Below are 21,446 nucleotides of genomic sequence, written 5' to 3'. Positions count from 1 at the left end.
TACAGTTTATGCTGATAGTGTCTTTAAGACTTTCTGCATTTGTCATCTTACCAGAATGTTTCTAAAGTAATAACCTGCATAATCATTTGGCAGAGATTGTTATGGTAGAGAACTGTCACCAGGAGTCTGTTTTTTCTGATCTTTTTGCCCTCTGATCAATTTTTGTTCAGCAACAGCTTCACTACCTTTCCCTGACCCTAGTGCTGTTTCCCAAGTACCGTATTGAAACATCAATGACCACAGATTCTTTTTTTTTTTCCTCCTCAAAATATCTTTCCTGTTTTCTTGCATATTTATTTTCACCTGTTTCTATTATGATCTCACCCAGCCAGAATTGGCGATACATGAAAGTACATACAGCTACTGGGGAATCAGTTGTTATCTGCCGCATTTGGATTGCCACGGAGGTAAGGGCTTGATGTGTGTCAGGCCATTTTGAAAAATTTTCAAGTATGGAGGTGTTCAGGACAGGGCTGGATGGTGCTTTGAGCAACCTGGTCTCGTGGGAAGAGTTCTTGCCCATGGCAGGGGGGGTGGAACAAGATGATCTTTAAGGTCTCTTCCAAACCAAACCATTCTATGATTCTACAATTCTATGATTTCTGACTATGAGTTCACAGGATAGTTCCCAGGATTTAGATTTTGCCAACCTGATTCCTCTGAAACTGCAAAAATATAACAAGATTCATGTGTGTTCTGCTGTGTGTTAAACTCTTCCACTTCTCTTGACCTTCAAATGTGGTTGGACTGAGACAGAGGGGGGGGTAACACATACAATGAATTACTTTGAACTGCTGGAAGTAGATATCAACTTTTTCAGGTGTTTATTGTCTAAACATGTAAATATTAGCACTGATCTAACTACATATGCTGTATTTTATTTTTTATCTTCATCCCGTGGTGTCATTATACTGTTTGATTTTTTTTTTCCCCCTGAAGGCCTTTATACTTAATTGACAGACAGAGTAATGCCTCTATGCATCTTGTAAGGGCCTCGGGAACTTTGGGGCACATTGAGCCTTATCTTAACTCTATTTCCGCACTTTGGAGGTTTGTCCATCACTGATATTATCAGAATTACTTCTTTCAATGCCTCAGGAGAAGAAAAAAGTTCCAATATCATCTCCACTGATCTACTGAGGAATATTAAAGGCAGTGAGGATAAAGATATAAGTGAACTTGAAGAATGAAGATAAGTTTCCCCTGTGGTGTACTTTGCTCATGACTATCTCTGTCTCTTAATTTGCACTCTTTTATTCTGCAGAAAAAGGAGCTGCAATTCATAGCTATCTTTCTTTGTTTCTTATCCATTCCCTCGAGATATTCCCACCACAGAAGTTTTAATTGTATTGTCAGTATTCGTTAAACTGTGCTTTAACTTGAAATTCATTTTCTGTCATGAATGGAAAACTAAAAAATCAGATCTCCTTTAGGAAAATTATTTGAATTACTTTAACCATGAGAACTGGTTTTGTTTTGTTTTGTTTTTAGAGAGAATGAAAAGAGACAACAAATCTAAATTTTTAAACACATACACAAATTGACTTAAACAATAATATCAGCTAAGAAAAGTAGATGGCTGAGAAAGGAGAGAGGACAAAAGGCCCTGAGAACTGGGGAAGGAACTGCCAAAATGAAATAATTGTGCTTAACATGGGCTGACCATCTCAATACAGATGGAAAGAGCAAGAAAAAAGCCACAGAGCATGCAAAGAGATGGCAGTGAGGCACAACAAGCAAGTACTCCTTGTAGACTCCTGATGCCATTTTAAATTAGAGATTGGTGTATTTACAGTTAACATCAAAAATAAAATAGTAAGACTCACCTGACTCAAACTCCATTTCAGTTTAACTTCTGTCAGACTGTTTTCTCAACTGTGGTCCCAGAGCAGAAGGAGAACATGGTCAGCCAGGCGCTTACTCAGGTGTCCTTAGAGAGGATAAACTGCATAAGAATCCTGTTTATGGGACTGGCTATATCTGTATTCAAAAACCCTAGGCAGAGAAGTTAATTTACAATATTCTCCAGTTAAATAAATACGTGAGAATATTGTGCTCTCCAAAGTCTAGTTATCCATTAGGTTATACATATCCTTTTGTGTGTAGGCTCATTATAACTTCTCCCTCAAGTATTTTACATTCTTGGATGTACTGTACTTTAATTTCAATTTTAATATTTAATTTTGTTTTTATATATATATTTAAAATTAATTCAGAAATTGGAGAAACCTGACTGATTTTAATAATTTTGGTTATAATTTCTGAACTATATATTTCTGCTGATTTACAGCAGCTGACAGATGATTAAAGCTTAATGTGTCCAGTCACCAGTAAGTTATTTCCCTTTCTGCATTCACTGATTAACAGGAAAGGCGAGCAATGAAAGTTCGGACAGACTGTAGCAAATTAGTTGAGTTTCCCACTGTGGAGAGAAAGCAGCAATTCCCATTACTAAAGAGAGAACAAATAGTGCCAAAGTGTCAATATTCTGACTTTGACAGAATCCTTATCCAGTTATCCAGGGGAAGAGGAGGGGAGGGGAGGGGAGGGGAGGGAAAGGAAAAAGGGAAGGGAAGGGAAGGGAAGGGAAGGGAAGGGAAGGGAAGGGAAGGGAAGGGAAGGGAAGGGAAGGGAAGGGAAGGGAAGGGAAGGGAAGGGAAGGGAAGGGAAGGGAAGGGAAGGGAAGGGAAGGGAAGGGAAGGGAAGGGAAGGGAAGGGAAGGGAAGGGAGTTCTCGAACATTGCTCAGTTTTTCCAGCTATTCCACTTTTGAAAACAAACAAACAAACAAAAAAAAAAAAAAAAAACACCCTACTTTCCTTGAACAAACAAGATATAACAAGATATGACAGCTAGAAAACAGAAACAGAAAAACTGTGAGTGGATCATGTATTCAGGAGAATACATGAGAAAAACTAATAGAACGACACTTAGACCATTGCCATAATGCAAAAAATCATAGAGTCAAAGACAAAATTTTAAATCTACATCTTCTGGAACTGGTTTGGCTTTTAGCATAAGAACAAAAATTCTGGATTTATTTGTTGTGGCTTAACCTGTCAGGCAGCTGAACACCACACAGCCACTTGCTTACTCCTCTCCTAATGGAATGAAGGAGAGAATGAGAAACAAAATAGAACTCACTGACTAAGATAAAAACTCCTTACTAAGACAGAAAAGGAAAATAAAAACAGAAATGTAATGATAATTATATATATTCTTAAAAATATCCTGCTCTGAACAAGGGTGCAAATTTCTCTTCACTCAATGAGTGGCCCCTTTGTTTGTATACCACAGAGAATATGAATGTACACTGGACAGTCCCTCTTTATGTCAGTTTTAAGAAGGCAAAGTAATTGACTATGTGCTATGACTGCTCAAAAGGCTGTAGAGTTTCTCAGGATCCAAGATCAGGAAAAATAAAAATTGAAAAAAGGAGGCTGGGTATGTTACCTGTTCACAATAATAGAAAATGCTAATTCTCACTTGTACAGTATTTCATAAAACGTTTTCCTTTCAATCAATTCACTTTAGATTTCCCTTTTCTCCATTGAAAATTAGGCAAGAATAGAGCTTTTAATTTTATGTGGATTTGCTAGTAGTTCTTTTCTTTCTTTTCTTTCTTTTCTTTTTTTTTTTTTTTTTTTTTTTGCCCAAAGTCTCTAGAGAACTGTATTGTTGCAGAATGCCAGCATTCATTGAATTTGAGCAGTTTGCTTCCTCCGAACACTCCTCTAGTCTCTAGTGAATTGTTTTACACAGTATTGTTTCTCTATCATGCTGTCTAACCCAATTTAATGGTTTCACAAAATGCTTATGATCGCACTAAGTGCCACACAGGTAAATTAGATCAGCGTAGAAAATAAAGAATCAATGTAACAGCTTTTAACAGCTTCCACTTATGATATTCAGTACTTCAGATATTTTTTTAAATAGTTCCTGTTGTGGATGGAAAAGATAAATGAGTTAATGACACCAGAATCTGATCTGAAACAGTTTTGATTGCTCTTATAACTTGATTGAAGAATGCTCAACCAGGAATCTTTTATTTAAATCCAGAGGACCCATTAGACAGGAAGCAGTCTCTTCTGACTGAAGATATTCAGAGGATTCTCATGCACAGGCTTCTCTTTCTTAATCTCTAGTGATGTTCATGGGTTCAGATATAATTGTACTGGGATTATATGAGTCAATTTGCTCTAATTTGGCAACTCATCACACAAGCACTTGCCTCATGTGTAGATATGGAGAAATGTGCACATAACCATTATGCAAATTTAGGTGCCTTTGGAAGGAGTACAGAGAACTCATATTTCTTGATTACATCTCTCATGGGACAGTAACTGAACAATATCCTTTCTCTCTCATTAAGCTGAAATCCTATTTCAGTGTAAACTAAGCTTATTAAGATTCCTAGGTTTGTCACTGTTCAGTTTAGCTAGCAGACAACATTTTGAGAGAAATTTGGACTACTGCTTGTCTGGCAAATACTTAAACTCAGTATTTGAAATCATCATTGCCTAATCAAATACTCCCAGTAATTTAAGGCAGAACACAGTTGGCATTCTCATCTAGCAGAACTGGGCAGATGATGCTCTTTGAAGATGATAATTTTTTTTTCCCCCCCCTTGAAAGGATGTTTGCTGTATGTTAGCTTTGTCAAGCTTTGATTTAACTAACTAATGTTAGAACCTTGTGTCTTGGCTGTGAAGCTATATAAATCTAATGCAATATTTGCAATCTGTTGCAATATTTGTTCTGGTAACTATCTGTATCTGCAGAAATAACTATTATTGTCATATCTAAATGCTGTAATAAAATAAAATAAAAAAGTAAAATACAGATAAAATCCTGATCTGTGAGATGCAAGCAAATTTTTTTTGTCTCAGTGTCTTTGAGCCTAAACATGTATGCATAGCATCCACGTTTTTTAAGAGTCTCTTGAGCAGACAATCAGGAATCCATGAGATTACATTTCTTGCTTCAGTAAATGTTTGGGAATGTATTGACCCACTTCAGCTCATTTGAAATTATTTTTTCTTGAAAGAATGAGTAAAGGAGAAATGCATTTAGCAGGCTACACCTAAACTATAATACTGTGATTCTTGAGCAGGAAAACAATGGCAAGTGGCTAATAAGCAATATAGATAGAGTTATGCTCTTTTATTATGCATTCTCTGAAGACATTGGGCCTCCTTCCTGCTGCACTGTGTTGCAGCGATGCAAAAAAGAAAAGCAGTGCCTCCTCATTTCCAAGAACATGTGAGACAGCCTTAGAATTCCACAGACAGTTTGTCTGGGAAGCTTGTAAGAATTGAATGTATGTTGCAGCCATGATTTTATTTCATGTTTTTCGATCTGAAAATAATAATTATTTATAAACTCCCTCATGATCTTGAGCTCAGTTGAAAATGCTGAAGTATTTTGCTAACAGAATAAGAACAAACCTTTATACTTCAGAAATTTACAGGTTTTTTTTTCAGTCTCTTTTTTTTCTCTGTATGGCAGATGATTCAACACTTCATCTTTGAGACAAATGCAACAGCAATAACTCAAATGTCTTATTTTAGCTATTTTCATTTCCATGTACACTGTATTCACTGCTAGATTTGGTGATGTTCCAAGATCATAACTGCCCTACATCAGGCATTGTCTTTCAAAGTGCTGTGGGATCTAACCTTGAAATATTTATCTAATAAGCCAATATATATATATATAAATATATATATATTTTAGGGGAAATACTCTAAAGTACTACTGTGTTTAATTCATCTTTATGTCTCAACAATTATGTGCTTAAGACAACACTACTTTGCAATTTAAAAATGCTTAAAACTGTGAAGCTATAGGGATTTGTATGAAACTTCCTTAAATATGTCAAAGATATTGTAGTTCTAGCATTATCCATGAAAGGTAGAAAATGTGAAACATAAGCTCTGCCCTCTGCGGGCAGAATGCCGCTGGCAGCTAAAACCGAAGGAATGGACTTATTACCCTACATCTCCAGAACAGCAATAGTTGCAAAAGTCACAATATTGCCTGAAGGTTATTTCTTATCTTACCAAATGCCTAGAGGGGACAGCCAGTCTTTGTTCTCTCACATACACTGAGATATATTTCATATTTCACTTAGTAAGGGAAGGAAATATTTTTTTAGTGTTTATTTTTACCTCTCTAGAAACATGTTTGTATAAAATTTCATATCAGTACAAGAATGTAAATAAAATGAATATACAGTGACAGAGAGAAGGTCTGGTTTAAGATACGTTATATTTTCATACTTACTGACTTATTTGTATCACAAAAATATACCTTCCATACTAATGTAGTGATGATATAGAAGATCACATTAAAGAAAGCAAAGAGTGCAGCAACTGTTTGCCTATTTTTCTCCATTAAAAAAGGCTGAAGACTTAAATTTAATTTTAATCCAAACAATTAAAATCAGTCAGTTTGAAAGTGTGTCTGGTAGAAAATGTTAATAACAGTTCTGATAAAAACAATGTCAGAGAACCAAGCATCTCTAAGCTTCTATTGCTTAAAGGAAATAGTAATCAAACTCATCTACAGCTGAAGCATGAACACAGTCAGACAATGAAGACATCAAATATAACAGAAATACTTTATGCTTTCTTATAAACTGTGCTGTATATGCTATCCCATGGTTAAACCAAAGAAGGAAAATTATTCTTTTACATGAAACGAGAATGTCCTGGCCTAAGACACGAGAGTTGAGAGATAACAGTCTATCACTTTAATAGCATCTCATGTATCAAAATGACTTGAAATGAAGAGTCAACTATTCCAGTGCCAGTGTCACTCAATTGTATATTTTATAGGTAAAAAGCTTCCAAGCATTAGTTCTAGCATTATTCCAACCCAAAAGCCATCATGACTAAATGCTTTTTTTTTCATGATTAAGATGCTTTTTTTTTTTTTTTAAAGTAAACAATAACAAGAACTAAATACTCTGATGGTTTCATTAAACATTTTGATTCAAAACAAGAGGCAAAATAGAGGGACACATATGTGAGTCGTAAAAAAGATGGAGGTGTACAGCAAGAAGGGCTTTACATCTTTTAGGATAGCCAAACTGCTGAGCCAATTTGAGAAGCTGAGTTATCTATCACAAGAAAACAAGAGAATAGGAGCAACTCATTGGAATGTAATAGTCTACCAATTTCCATGAAGGCAAATGGTATTCAAAAGAAGCAATGTGCCTGCGAATTAACGCTATATGGTCAACAATAGCCTTCACTCTAGTGCCTATGATAAAAACAGAAATGTTCATGAATACTCCTTCTGTTAGGTTTGACAGAAATAGGAAATCAAACAACAAGCCAGACTGGAAAAAAATGGTGGTTAATTTACTAGTAGAGAAAAGGAGAGTAGAAGTACAGAAATAACTATACTGTTAGAAATTTAACTTCTCCAAATAACGTGCTAGATAGCATGTGACCCAAGTGTTACTCATTTAATTCAACTTAGCTTCCAACATTGCTATGACACTCTTCAGTGCATGACCTATCCCTGCCTTCTCATCCTTTAGGCTATTAGGCTACTTGAGATCGGGCTCCTTGTTCAGGTGTCCTCAAAATTTTCTGCCTAGCATTTGTTTCATGCTTCCTTTTGTGATCTGCTTCAGTCAAGAAATATAATTTTTTTCTAATTCCAGATCTCAAAGCATTCAAATCAAAGTTCAGAAGTACCTGGTCATAACGCACCTGCTTTTATAGCAATGGGAAGTAATCACTTCAACAGTCAGGGCATCCTGGTTCTCTCTGAGCTGGAGGATTGACAGGACCCATGGAGAAAGCCATTCCCTGCCTCCAAAGGAGTCTGTGGTTTCTCCTTCTGTGAAGTAATCATAGGGATTACTGCATCTCATGTTCCATCTAGACAGAAACAAGTGCTCCTGGCTCACCACTTCCATTGATCTCAGACCTCTGCTTGCTCTGATATGAGGGCCAGGAGTGAGCTTGGACTGAAAGGCAACTGCAGATCAGCAGGACTACATTCTTTCAGACTTTGGGGAGATATACTACTCTGGAGTCCCACCAGGAACAAGGATGAGCGTTGATCCTGCTGACACACCAGAAAGATGTTCTTTCTCCATGGAGAACCTAGGAGCAGCTTTAGAAGAGGAAAAAGAGAAGATAAGCATCATCAGAAATACCACTTTCCACTACATAACACAAATATTTCTTAAATTAGTTTCTAATACAGTTCTAGACTTGCCTTTCTTTGCATTTTCTTTTGAGAAAAAAATCTTGTTCATGAGTACAGCATACTCTTACAACACTAGTGAGAATACTCCTTGTGATGAAAACGAGAAAATATGCAGCCATTATATTATTAATTTTATGTTTATCCAGATCAAAGCAATATTTATAGTGACTGCCTATATGTAATTACAATTTAAACTAAAAGGACTAGTATGTTGATTTGTATTTCAAGTAACATCTGACTTTCTTTCTAATAATGCTATGAGAAATATTAACATTTCTCCTGTAAAGTTGCTTTTTAAAAACAGCCTATTAAAAACTTCACTTATAAACTGCTGCACATGGAGACCTGTGGTGGAGGAAATTGTCATTGAAGGATGGAACCATGGTAGAGCAGTGGTTGAAGGGCTGCAGCCTGTGGGAAGCCTAAGTGGGATCAGTGTGGGAAGGATGGCATCCCATAGAGGGACGTCAGTTGGAGCAGGAGCAGGGAGTGACCATGGAGGAGTGGCAAAGATTAAGCATTACAGACTTACTTATACCGCCGTTCCCTGTTCCCCTGCTCCACTTGGGTGAAGAGGTCAAAGAGGGTAAATGGGAGGAAGGTGATTTTATTTTTTTTTTAGTTTCTCACTGCTGTAGTCTGTTAGCAAGAGGCAACAAATTACACTAATCACTCTTATGCTGAGTCTGTTTTGCCCATGATGGTGACTGGTGAGCAATCTCCCTGTCTTTGTCTCATGAGCCCTTTTCTGACATCTTTTCTTGCCTTGTTCCTTTGTGGAGGGGGACTGAGAGAGTGGTGAGGCAGAGCTGAGCTGCCCATCAGTGTGAAACCACCACAGTGAGTTTCACAGGAGTCACTTTCCTGCTATTTGGCATTCTCCTGGAAAAGGAAAATAGGACAGTAAAAATCAATTTTTTATGTTACATTACATTGATGGTTTTGAATTTTATGATCCTTCGATTCCATAGAATCTTTTATTCTATAACTATCTCTTGAAGTGAGAGAAAAAAAATCAGAAAGTTTTGCCAAATAAAATAATGTTATTACTAAGAGCACAGCCTTTTTAACAAGTGCCAACTGACAATGCCAATTATTCTAGCTGCATACAGAAGATATAATAACATCTTGTGAAGAGTGTGCTGTTCAAGTACTATTACAAAATTTAATTGCATAAAAACATGGTCGATGACTCTGCAAAAATAATTACTACTATTTGTCTGAGCTTATCAGTTTTGTGAATTTTGAGACAGGTGTTGATGATGTCAACCCCTGAATGTCAATACAACCAACTATGAACTTCAGTTTCCTGATGTATTTTTGATGACAAATATTGAAAGTGAATAATCCAGTGCATCAACTGGGACAATACAAATGGATAAACTATGTACCCAGCACTAGGGCAGGCAATTCTGCTGTGGATTCAATCTTATTATCAGTTTGGAGAGGAAGTTTGCTACTGCAAACTCTACTGCATATTTAATGACACAAGGAATCTCCTTGGATCAATTAAATTTTTTGTTGATTTTTCTGTTGGGTGAAGTTGTTTCCTAGTTTAGTAATGCTTACTTCAGTTTAGCTGCTAATGGAAGATTTATCACTCATATCTTTTCAGCAGTCATAAATCTAATATATACAGCAAGCTGTTTCTTAGCAATAAGAAAATGTATGATTAGTTTTTAAGCTGCAAAATATTATTGACTGTTATAGCCAAACTCTCATAGTTTCTAAAACCAGAGCTTATGATGTCTGACACATTGTGTGGAATATATTTTCTTTATTAACTTACTTTGATGTGTGTTGTTGTAAGTTTAGAAATAGTATATGGACTGCAAAAGCATATATTAACTATCTAACACATCTCGGGTGTTTTTCTATTTGAGAGATTTTTTGGTAGAATGTCACAGAAAGACTTAGTCTTGCCAAAGAAATGACTGCTAGTGAAGCTGCTCCAATAGGGAATTTGACCTGTACCACAATCTCCCTGTACAGGGAGATTATTTTTTTTAAATCTTTTATCCATTTGGAGGAGTAAATTTAATTCATGTTTCTGCTGACACAAGCTGTGGCTTAGAAGGAGAAACCACAGTTCTAATGGCTAGTACAGTTAAAGCGGCATCTGACTATTCACTCCTTTCAAGGACTTCAGATTCCTCAGAAAAGGAAGTTGGTGGAAGGAAAGGATGCAGGTGACAAACAAGATGGGAAATACTCAAGCACTTTCACTTATGCATCTGAAATTAGCAATACATTCTGAATATGAATGAATTCATAAATTCACACAAAGAAAACAAATAACATTCCATGTAACTGTTTCCACTTCATCGAGTGTTATTGTTCCCGATATTCTAGATTTTACCAGGGAGAAAATAAAGGTCAACAGACACAAGGAAAATAACAGCGATAGGGGTCTCATTTGTTTACTTGTTTGAACTTGAATTCTTTTCAGCCCAAGTAAATGCATTAAGCACTGATGTTGGCTACCAGTCTTCAGGAATAGTACAGTTTATACTCTCATTTGTTGAAACACTCCAAATGTTTCAAATACTCAGAGAGTGTCTGGGCATCATTCTGCTTGTGGGAGGAGTATGCATCAAAATTTTTGCATGCATGTGATTTCTTCAATTATTAAACTGTTTTTTATCTCAACTCATGAGCTTATCTTGTTTTTTCTCTTTCATTTCTTCCTCCTATGCTGCTAGGGGCAGCAAGTGAGCAAGAGGCTAGGTGAGAGCCTAGATGGTGGCTGTCAATGGGCAACCCATTGCAGTCACCTAGGGCCCTGATTTTCATGACACCTCCAAGTGGCACAGTATTTAGCTCAAAACTATTTTAGTATTAAAATATATATTATTGCCATCCATCTTATTACTAATATTTATATTTGGCATATTGTCATTGTAGCCCAATAGAGAAACAGCAGTAAGGCACTCTCCTAAACAGTTCTAACTTCCAAATTTAATGAAATAATCAAGGGCAAGCAAGCATTGCACATCCAGCCAGACTTTGAGGCAAACTTGCTGAGAGCAAAACCAATGATTTTTATGTTATGCTTTTCAAAACAGTTATACAGAGTGTATTAGACAAAGTAGAATGAAATGTGGAACTGCACTTCCCGGATTGACTTTTAGTTGGATACTTCTGGATACTTTTTCTTCTTTGTCAGTGACTACATAATTGCATTTCTGTCTACGACACCTTAAGGTTCTGCATAATATCAACTAAACAGAGACTGTTTTTATTTATAACTTGTATATTCAAAGTGACATCATATAATAATCAATGACAATGTCTAGAGAAAATTTATAAGATTTTTATTTTTAGAATCTAATTTTCAGGTTAGAAATAATAAAGTTTGTTGTTCAAAGTGGTGTTAATACTTCCCTTAAATTCTCCCTTTTTCTCTCTCTCTTTTTTTTTTTTTTTTTTTTTTTTTTGTAGCTAAACTGCCCATGTACCAATGCAGCCACACTGGTCAGTTGAAAACTAAAACAAGGTTATATTCAATAATGTATGCCTATATGTTATATCAGATATATTTCAGACTTTTCACAATATATTCATACACCTGCACATCAATTTCAGAATTACTATTGAAGTAGTGCAATGATTTTAAAAGATGTTGTGATAAAGAACCATAGCAGCTCAGGGCATTTCTGTCTAAGTTGTTTTCCATTAAATGTATTGTTTGATATCATTCATCTTCAACATGTTGTGTTTCCTTTGGGCTTCTATTACTATACCTTCTATGTCAGTCCCATTGTAGCAATGACAGTGATTTATCAAGCACATTAAATCTGCAGTATCTCTGGCTAGCAAAGCTAGTTTTTTCAAATATTAAATCTCAGATGTGTCACATTTAACCTGCCCTGAACTCCTGAAGCAAGTCTCTGTTGCTTTTTAAAAAAATCAAATCAGATTTTATTAGGAAACTTTTTACCTCAGCTTATAATACAGCACTAACAGTGGCTGAAGTAAGAGGTGTCATAGAAGCTAAGAACTACTTATACAAGAAAAGCCAACTTATCCCAAGGAGGCATTCCATTTTCAACTTATCTTACCCTTTACCCTCTGATGTGTCATTGTCCCCTTCAATTTTCCATCACCATAAAAATGTCTAGCTGTCTCTTAAGATGATTTCTGCCTTTTGCCTCACAGGGTGCAATGTACCAAGCTGAGCAGGTTGGCTTGCATTACTTTGTCAAACCAATTCCTAATTTGGAGCTACCATTAGATCATCTTGAAGTCTTCCTTTTTTTTTTTTTTCTGTGATCAGTAATGTTGACACATCTAAAGAACACAGAGAAACATAAAAGACTACAAGAAGATGCTAAAGGGAAGATGAAAGGAACAGAACACCTTTAGCTTTGTCAGATATAAATGAAAAGCTGTAAGATGACAGATACTCAAAATACAAGTGTAAGGAGTTAGAAGAATTTTTCAGGTCAGACAGAAGGAAATAATCAACATTCATGGAATAACTGCATATGATGGATATTTTTATAGTGGTATATATGTATATATATATTGGTGTCAGATGCTCTCTGACCGCACAAAAAAAGAAAAGTTTTTGTTCTAAAGAGGCTGAAATCTAAGGTTGTCAGAAACACGAGCAAGAATAAATCACCAATACCTACACACTCTCTTCCACTATATGTTGTGGGAAGTGTCTGTGCCTGTGAAAGTCCCTACCCTCTCCTAACTCTTCTTAGTGCATATATTAGATTACGTAAAGGTAATGAAAACAAACACAATGAAATTAGTGACTAGATGTACATACACGTTGGTTGTGTGTGTAAGAGTGCATGTTCAGGAAAATAAATCACATTTTCCTTCACATACTGACATATCTAAGAGCTATTCCTCACCAGTGTCTTTTTTAGCATTGGGAAGGCTTTTTTTTTTTTTTTCCTTTTTTTTTTTTGCCATGATGGCTGACTCCATCTTCACAGACATTAGGGTTAAAACCTCATCTACATTTTTAAATATTTTCTAACAGTAGGATTTATAAATTATAGAAAGTATAATAAAGGATTTGTGCTCGCTTGATATATGATGAGGCTTCCCCCTTTAATAATAAGAGATGTATTTAGCACATCTGTGATGTAGCTTTCCTACATAAAGTTGCATTATCCCACTTTTAATACTCCCACTCAGAGCCAAATTTCCATTTTATTTGAGTCAATTGCAAAGCTCCTTTACTAAAATAGAATACAGACCCAATAGATAGAACCTTTAGATAAGTTAATCATCCATTCCTGTTAGGCATGGCTATCGTTTACCATGTAAGATTGTATGCTAGTGGGCTGAACAACCAGCTGAGGAAGATGAATAATGTTCTCACCAGTGCCAGAGATTCAGTCCCTGTCCTCAGGGTTTTCTTTTATTGATTTATAAAACAAAGTATTTCAAACAAAAAAACCCAAGCCACTTAAAACAGCCAGAAATTTTCCGGCTTCATACCAATTACTTCTCCCCTTCAGGCAAGGTGATAAGGTAGAAATAATGGCTACTACCATCTTGTCTTAATAATTCCATCTCTACACGTGGAAGATCAGAAAAATCTTTAATTTCTATGGAATACTTTTCAGAATGGTGCAATTAATATTACTTTTATATTATCACATATGAAAAGTGTTTCAATCATTTTGTGGCTTGCTTTATTTACACTGAGAATATTCAACAATTGAATTCTTTCACAGAAAGCTCAACTCATAGAGCTTAATCTTTTTTCTGTAACTTTTACTGTTGGCAGATGGTGATGAAGAATAAAAGCCTCCTCAGAACTCTGATATAAATAGGGCATAGGTTGGAAATTATGGTGAAAGATTAGTAGAGAGCATTACTGTAGTTGGACTTACAGAATAAAGTGGAAACACAAACTGATGTAACATCTCTATTTCAATTGAATTTACTACCGAACACCTTTCCCATTATTATTCTTCAACTAGCATTACATAAACACACATTTAAGAATATACAGTTACAGAAACACCTTGCAGATCAGAAGGCATTCATCTGCCTGATCTTTGGGGATAATGCCTGGTATTGCTCAGGAAAAGGGTATGGTAGTTTATATGAAAATAGAATTCTAGTTTTAAAGTTGGTAGGATCTGATGAAAATTGTACTTACAAGTTCAGTACAGTAGGGATCAAAATGAATTGTGCCTTTATCACTCCAATTTCTTGTGCAGTTCCAATTAAATTGGCTTAAACCAATTTCTTACTCAGCACTTAGTTTACAGCTGCTTTTTTACTTTACTTAGTTCTATAAGATACTAATGAAGAAAGCTTTCCAGATTAAGATATATATATATCTTATATCTTATATATTTATATCTTATATATAAACAGGAAACATAAAAACAAATCTCAAATGTTATGGAGACTAAGTTAAACAATTAAAAGCCTGGTGACATCTTTCCAGAAATGGTCTCATCCACTAAAATGATTCTCCCATGCTGCCTCTTCCAGAAATTTTGGAAAAGGTTGGGATCTGACTGAGAAAAGTAGTAGTAATTTTTTGCTGAACCCTACTTCTGATGAATAAAGCCCAAACCATCTTGAATCCTGACTCAACATGACTTGATTAGGTCAGACTCTTCCACTATCTCCTCAAATACAGCAATCAGACTGTAGGAAAAGGTTATGTAGCAAAACCAATGTAAATTTCATAGCACAGCATAACAGATAAAACTTTTCTGCTTCAGTGGAAACAGCAGGAGTGTTGGGAGCAAGAATGCAACAGCCACATACACTTTATATGCCCAGAATAAAAGGTTTCTTAGGGTTATGCAAGGACTGACTTGTACAGCTTCAAATATTAAAGCATTTCTCTCTCTCTTGTGTATCAGTGAGAGGAGCTGTCTTCATAAGAACAAGCATTAATTATGCTTATTTTAAACTTGGTTTATATGTGTTTTAATCCGGTATTGTCCTTGTATAATATAACTAAGTTGTGAACTCCAAAGAAAGTCAAGCAAAGACCAAAGTTAAATACAGATAAGGACCATTTTATTAAAGTCCAAAGTATGCAAGAGATAGAACATCAAACCACTGGCAGAACATACCCAGACCAAGCATAGAGGGAATTACAATGAACTAAATAAAAAACTGGTTGAGGTAACCATAAACAACATGGTAAGAATGCAAGTGCCTTGCTTGAATTGAGATAGGCATCATTTGGGTCTTTGATTCAGCCTCAAGGCACATCTTATTTTCAAACCCAACGACAGATTTCCTTTGAACTCTGGGCATTCTTGGTAAGAAGTGTTCATTAGCTAATGCATTTTTATTAATTATACAGAGAATTTTTTTTTTTTTTTTTTTTTTTACTTCTTTGTGCCAAGACCCTGCTTTTCTAGTCTTCATTTTTGTATGCTTTCTGTTCCCCGTTCGCATCTCTGGCAGTCCTAGCAACCAGAAATCAGCATAAATTTGATAAAATCTTTACAGGATACATACGCTCACATCGTTTTTCTCTAAATCTACTGCATATCTTCCTATCAATAACTACTCATATTCATTTTCAGTTGCTTTCAGACAGTATTTGTAGTAAACTAAAGTATACTTTGTCTTCAAGTACAGAAGTTGTCTTTTACACTGGTGAATACAACCTGTTTCTTTCTTTGCTCTAAGAGTGCCACATACTTATTCTTGTGTGTGTGTGTGCGCGCGTGTGTGAGATTGATTTCCCCTTCCCTCTCAGTAGATTTACCAGTTCTGTCAGTTGATTTCAATGTCCTGCCATTTTTCTGCTAAGATACATAATGAAAGTATTTTAAAACATTGAGTTCCAAGTTTATCTCAAAGAAACTCTACTAATATTCTTCTTTAATCCAATTAAGTCACATTGTTGTGTTTAATAGGTTTTGCGAGTTCTTCATGCATCCTCCACTTTCTCAGTTCTCTCTACACCATCACTTCCTATAAGTCAAATGAGTTTCTTTATAGAGGAAAAACAAAAAACAAACAACAACAAAAAACAAAGAAAGGTATTAATTAGTGTGCCATGATCCAGTTGTTGAAACTATGCTGCATTGTACACAGCTTTTAATTCATCTCCAGGTTCCAATCTGCTATTTTGCAAAGCGTTTTTTTTAAGCCTTGTGTAGTCCTTGTGAAGAGATGTACAATGAAAGATCCCCAGGGTATTTTGCTCTCTTTGTTAATGTTTTTTTTTTTTTCCTACATTTACTGTTCTCTGTGACTGTGATAACCCTCAGTCTAGTCATAAATCAGACTTGATAGATAAATAAAAGAAAAATATGCCAAGGGACCTATACTATCTGGTACTAACTTTTCTGGACCTAGACTAATCCAGGCTTTGTTTTTGATCTCATAGTCAATGTTAGTGTCTTTATAGCTTTGAACCATAAAGCTAAATATTAATTTAATCTGGGAGCCATGCACTAGCTCTTCTCTGATGTCTTTGTCATGTAGTCCCTTTTATTTTCTCTCCCCAAGAACAAGCTTTAATACTTCCTTATAATTCTTGACTGCTAGTTTAACTTAATTTCCTTTGCTGATCAGTCCTTCTTTTTCCTTCTTTCAGATGTCATAATACCATATGTCGTTTGAAAATTGAGTTTAAGTACCATAATTATTCCTATTTCTGTATTATTTAACTTACAATTTTACAACTGGTTATTTTTAACACCAACTGTATGTTAAGTACTTACCAAAAGCTTAAAATACTGTTCCCTCTAACTTTCTGATGAAGAAATCTGTCCCAGGATAGCCAGCTCTATGAATTTCTCCTTCATTTATCTGTCTTTGGTAGCACTCAGGCCTCTCAGAGGTATGTATCTGTTGACAATATTTCTCTAGCAACTCCACAAAATCTCTACTTGTAATTCATCTGTTATTATCCTCCTCCATAAGATTTTGACTCCAAAACATTCTGCTTTATACATCTCATATTTCTTTATTTCCTGAAGTTTTTCATATCCTTAAGGATTACTTTATATCTTTAATTCTATCTGTCCTGAACAATGCATATATTTTTGTACCTGTTTTCCTACCATGGTTGCTGTTCTAAGATGCCTCTTTTACACAGAGAATATTTCTCAGGTCCTTCACCAACAGCTCTTATTCCTCAATTTTGTCACTAAAGCTGCCAGCATTTCAATTCCTTTTTACTGACCAGAAACTAATTTCCTTAGCTGGAATAATCTTACACTCTTTCAGCTAACTGACTACAGCTCTCATCTATACAAGTACCTTCTGATTTCTATTCAGTCTCTGATAATCTTTTATCCATTATTGTGCTTTATCTATCTGATTTCTTTCACCCTGTATTTTAAAATTACAAAAAAGATGTTTAGAAAGGTAAATAAAATAGGTTATTAAGCCTTGAAAGAGAAAGCAGTTTAAAAGTCATTAAATTGGATGTCTTGGATTAGGGAGGGAAAGGAGGAAACATTATATAAGCATAAATATATGTGTTCATTTATTTATTTAGCGCTAAAAAATTCTTTAGTGTTAAGAGGTAAACATTAGAAACTATTGCTGATCCATCACTCCATTTTATACTATTTTCATTCATATAAATATTAAAATATGAATTTTTATTCAAATATGAATTTGAACACAATCTCAGATAAGATCTTTTTCTTTCCTTAAAGTATTCAAGAGGCAGCTATATTTATGTAAATACCTTTTTAAAGTGAATGCATACAGAACATTCTCACAGGTCTACAAATGAATGAGAAGGCATAATTTAACTAGCACCCCTCAGGAGTGTTTTACTTAGATTTGCTGCTAAGCAAATATGCGCAATTAGTCCATCACAAATGCAAGATAAAATTGCTTAATTTATATAATCTGAAAACCATTGAAAATTAAATATTTTTAATTACTTTGAAAAACTCCTCCTTCAACTTTATGTTCAAAATTATGAAATGATGATAACACTGCAACCAACTGGCTTCAATGCATTTCTAGTTAGTTTTAAATTTAAGATTTAACTGGTTTCATGTAATAATTTACAGTTGTTTAGCTATATTATTTGTAATTTCACCTTTTTTTACTATAATATTTAAACCACATCGAGTCGCTCCTGGTTAAATGAGAATGTGGATCATCCTTTCCTGCTGGTCTTTCACTCACTAAGTCCTCTGTTTCACTTCTTAAAATAAACAGGATCCTTACAGGACTGCAGATACTAAAGTTGCCTGGGATCTTTCAAATTAAGGCTGAGATTCTGCACAGGGTTTTTTGGATAGCAGTATTTTATTGTTTCCTTCCAAACCCTGTTTGAAAGACTCTACAACTGTACAAAACTCTCATTTAGCCCTGTTTTTTGGAGCAGATTTGAGCTACTCAAATGTAGTTATTATTTCAATAGGCATTTTGTGAGAAATGAGTGGTTTTGAATTTTTTCCATGTTTGTTCTTATCTCTATTTAAGAAGAAAGCAGTTTGAAAAGTAGAGAAAACTCTGTTCATTATCTTTTAGCTTATGTGTGGGTGAAATCAGTGTTGCTTTTTCATTACATAGATAGCAGACTAAGGGCATCCCTAAAGTAACTCAGTACAGCTTCACAGTGGGGAAATTGATAAATAGTCAGCAAGCCTCACAGAAGTGAATTTTTCTCTAAAAGTGAAAGTATATTTTCACTATTAAAAATCCATTGGTTTATTTTATATATTTTTATCCTGCCTTTTCCATCATGCTTTTTTTTTTTTCTTTTTTTTTTTTTTTAATTAGCGTATAGATGAATAAATAATTCTTAAAGGCAAGCCTTCAAATACTGGGACATCTCTTGGAATTACCTCAAAGCTCTAGATTTTCACACTAACCACTAATTATTGTCATTCTCTCCTAAACAACACAGAACAAGACATAGGCACAAAAGCAATCTTTAGCAATTTTAAAATAAAGCACTATGTTTTCCTAGAAGTATAAACAAGAGTTAAATTAGGGAAGTTTCATGACCATTCATATGCAAGAGATTAGTTAACTTGGTCATCTGAGCCTTACAGCCTTTCAATATACCCATGCTCTTCTCATAGGAAGTTAGAGTATTGGCATGCATAAGATGTTTGTAGGAATGAAGAGAAATGTGAATCCTAAGTTTATAAAGGTTAGGACACTACAGTGATTCAGCTTCTTCACTTGAAAAATAAAGGCTTAACTTTCATTTTTTGATATTAAAACTTTCATATTTGATAAACTTTGGAAAACAAGTGACAACTTTCTATTTTCATTATATCATTTTGCTTGCATGTTGCCTTTGTTTTCCTCTGTCCATAAAGTAGTACCACTTCACTTTTTTGTCTTACCAAAAAAAAAGTTGTTCAAGACTTATTAAGATGATAAAAGTATCTGTCTTTCCAAAAACCAGTGCAATGTCTGAGCTACTAAGCTACAAGAAAAAAAACAGAGAACGTAATTGACATTGCCCAGATAGCAGCTGGCAAACCAGATATCAAAACTCCTAGAAGTTTTCTTCAGAGCAAAGCTTAGGGCTTGAGCCAGTAAATCCTAAGCAAAGCATACTTTAAATCTGCTGCCTGGCTTTATATTTTGAAATATCTTTTCAATTTTCATATTTTGGAGTATGAACAATGATAAACAGGATTTTCCACTCTTCAAAATGTGCTGTTTAGTGGCAGCCCCAGTGACTTAACTTTATCAATGCACTCAAGGAATCTGAATGTTACATATTATTGTTTATTCTAAAACACCGCACAACAAGCAAAACAATATCCAAATCTACTTGCTATTAGATGCTAATTGCTTCCTATCAATCTTCCAGTAGATTTTTCTGCTCCCTAGAATTAAACTAATTTATAATGTTATTTTGAAAATAAAGATGAGCAATAGCTTGAAAGTAAAATTGTTTGAGAAATACCCTCGATAATTTCTTCCTGTTTTAAAAGGCACATATAAAAACCTTTGAGTAGCAGCATTTTTGAAAGCCTGTAGAAAGCAGCTGCTTTTGCACAACTCAAAGAGAGCGAGGAAGGGGCACAGAGGTGAGAATCATATCATATCATACAAATGCTAAAGATTCCCTGGGTTCTCTTTGAAAAAGAGAAAATCTCATGCTCCTGTGGGGATGATGGAGAAATTGATGCATAGACAAGCAACTTCCTGCTATTCCAGAATCCACAGAACCATTTTTAATATGGAGAGCTTGACAGGTCCCTTATGCTATAAATATCATGAAAGGATAAATTTAAGGACAAGGTGTGATCCCACAAGATACTACACAGACAAAAACATGTATTTTTAAAAAGAACAGAAGAAAACAGCCACCAAAAAAAAAAAAAAAAAAAAACCCACAAAAAAACCAACACAATATTTCTTAACCTTCTTGAGGCATTAAAGTAGTATCAGACAAATCTGTGTCAGCAGAGGGTTACATTAAAAGTGACCTCCACACTCTTCCTGAGAGCAGGAAGAACACTCATCTTTTTTGGGATACAATTTATTCTTCAAATGAAACTTAGGCAAAATTCAAAACAAAACAATTCCCCTGTCTACTACAGGTAAGGAAATTGAAGGAAAATATGCTTGTCACAGTATTTTCTTTAATCTCTGTGCTTCAGGCCTGTTGCAGGGTCCTATCTCCCCCTCTGCCTCTCTCAGCCAGAAAGAGCTGAGCCACTTACTGATTTTCATAATCACTGGTTTCTCTCCCAGCAGGTCTCATAATTGAACAGGTGCAGCTGGCTGCAGGCTAAGTGAGTCCTAAATTGTTAAGTTTTCCTATTAAACAAACTGATGTGCCTTCAACAGGATATCCTCATCACAATGACAGAGTGCTCTGAAGCCCTCTTATTTCTTTAGATTCCTGCCAGTTTTTCTAAATGAACTCTATTATTTAAGTCTGAGATGGTCATGGTAATGACCAGTTCTCACATTCCCACCCACCATTCCAAGCTTTCACAACATCAGCAGCACTCTGCCCTTACATCACTGTGCTTTTTTCCCTTGATCTTCTATCACAGAGAAACACTTCAAAAGGAGAAGAAAAAAAAAACAAAAAACAAACAAAAAAAAACAACACCACAAGAACACAGAAACGTGCATTAAGTAGATTAATTTATGGGCAAGTTATAAATCAACTTCAGGGACTACTTGGGCTCCTAACTACTCTGACTTACCTAGGCACCTGACTTAGACATCTTTCCTGACTGCTTGTGGCCCTGCATCCCTAAAATGGGTGTAATCCTATCTTACAGTGCTATTGAAAACAAAAATACAACA

General features: G+C 35.2%; 1 long non-coding RNA gene across 4 annotated transcripts in view; it reads right to left on the bottom strand.

Moving 5' to 3' along the window:
• The window catches only part of LOC109367349 (uncharacterized), a 68,843-nt gene extending 48,119 nt beyond the window's left edge, over window positions 1-20,724 (bottom strand). The window contains exons 1-3 of one of the 4 annotated variants that reach the window (XR_014883140.1): window positions 7,944-9,585; window positions 7,724-7,853; window positions 1,827-1,930 (exon numbers count right to left, since the gene is read on the bottom strand). This is a non-coding gene — a long non-coding RNA (uncharacterized LOC109367349). Of the gene's footprint in view, window positions 1-1,826; window positions 1,931-7,723 lie in introns of all 4 variants that reach the window. The other 3 variants (XR_014883138.1, XR_014883139.1, XR_014883137.1) reach the window with 3 other exon arrangements.
• Window positions 20,725-21,446: the final 722 nt, after the last annotated feature.

This window comes from Meleagris gallopavo, chromosome 4, assembly GCF_905368555.1.
Source record: "Meleagris gallopavo chromosome 4, MGAL_WU_HG_1.1, whole genome shotgun sequence".
NCBI classification, from domain to species: Eukaryota; Metazoa; Chordata; class Aves; order Galliformes; family Phasianidae; genus Meleagris; species Meleagris gallopavo.
This window is presented reverse-complemented; position numbering and strand designations above follow the sequence as displayed.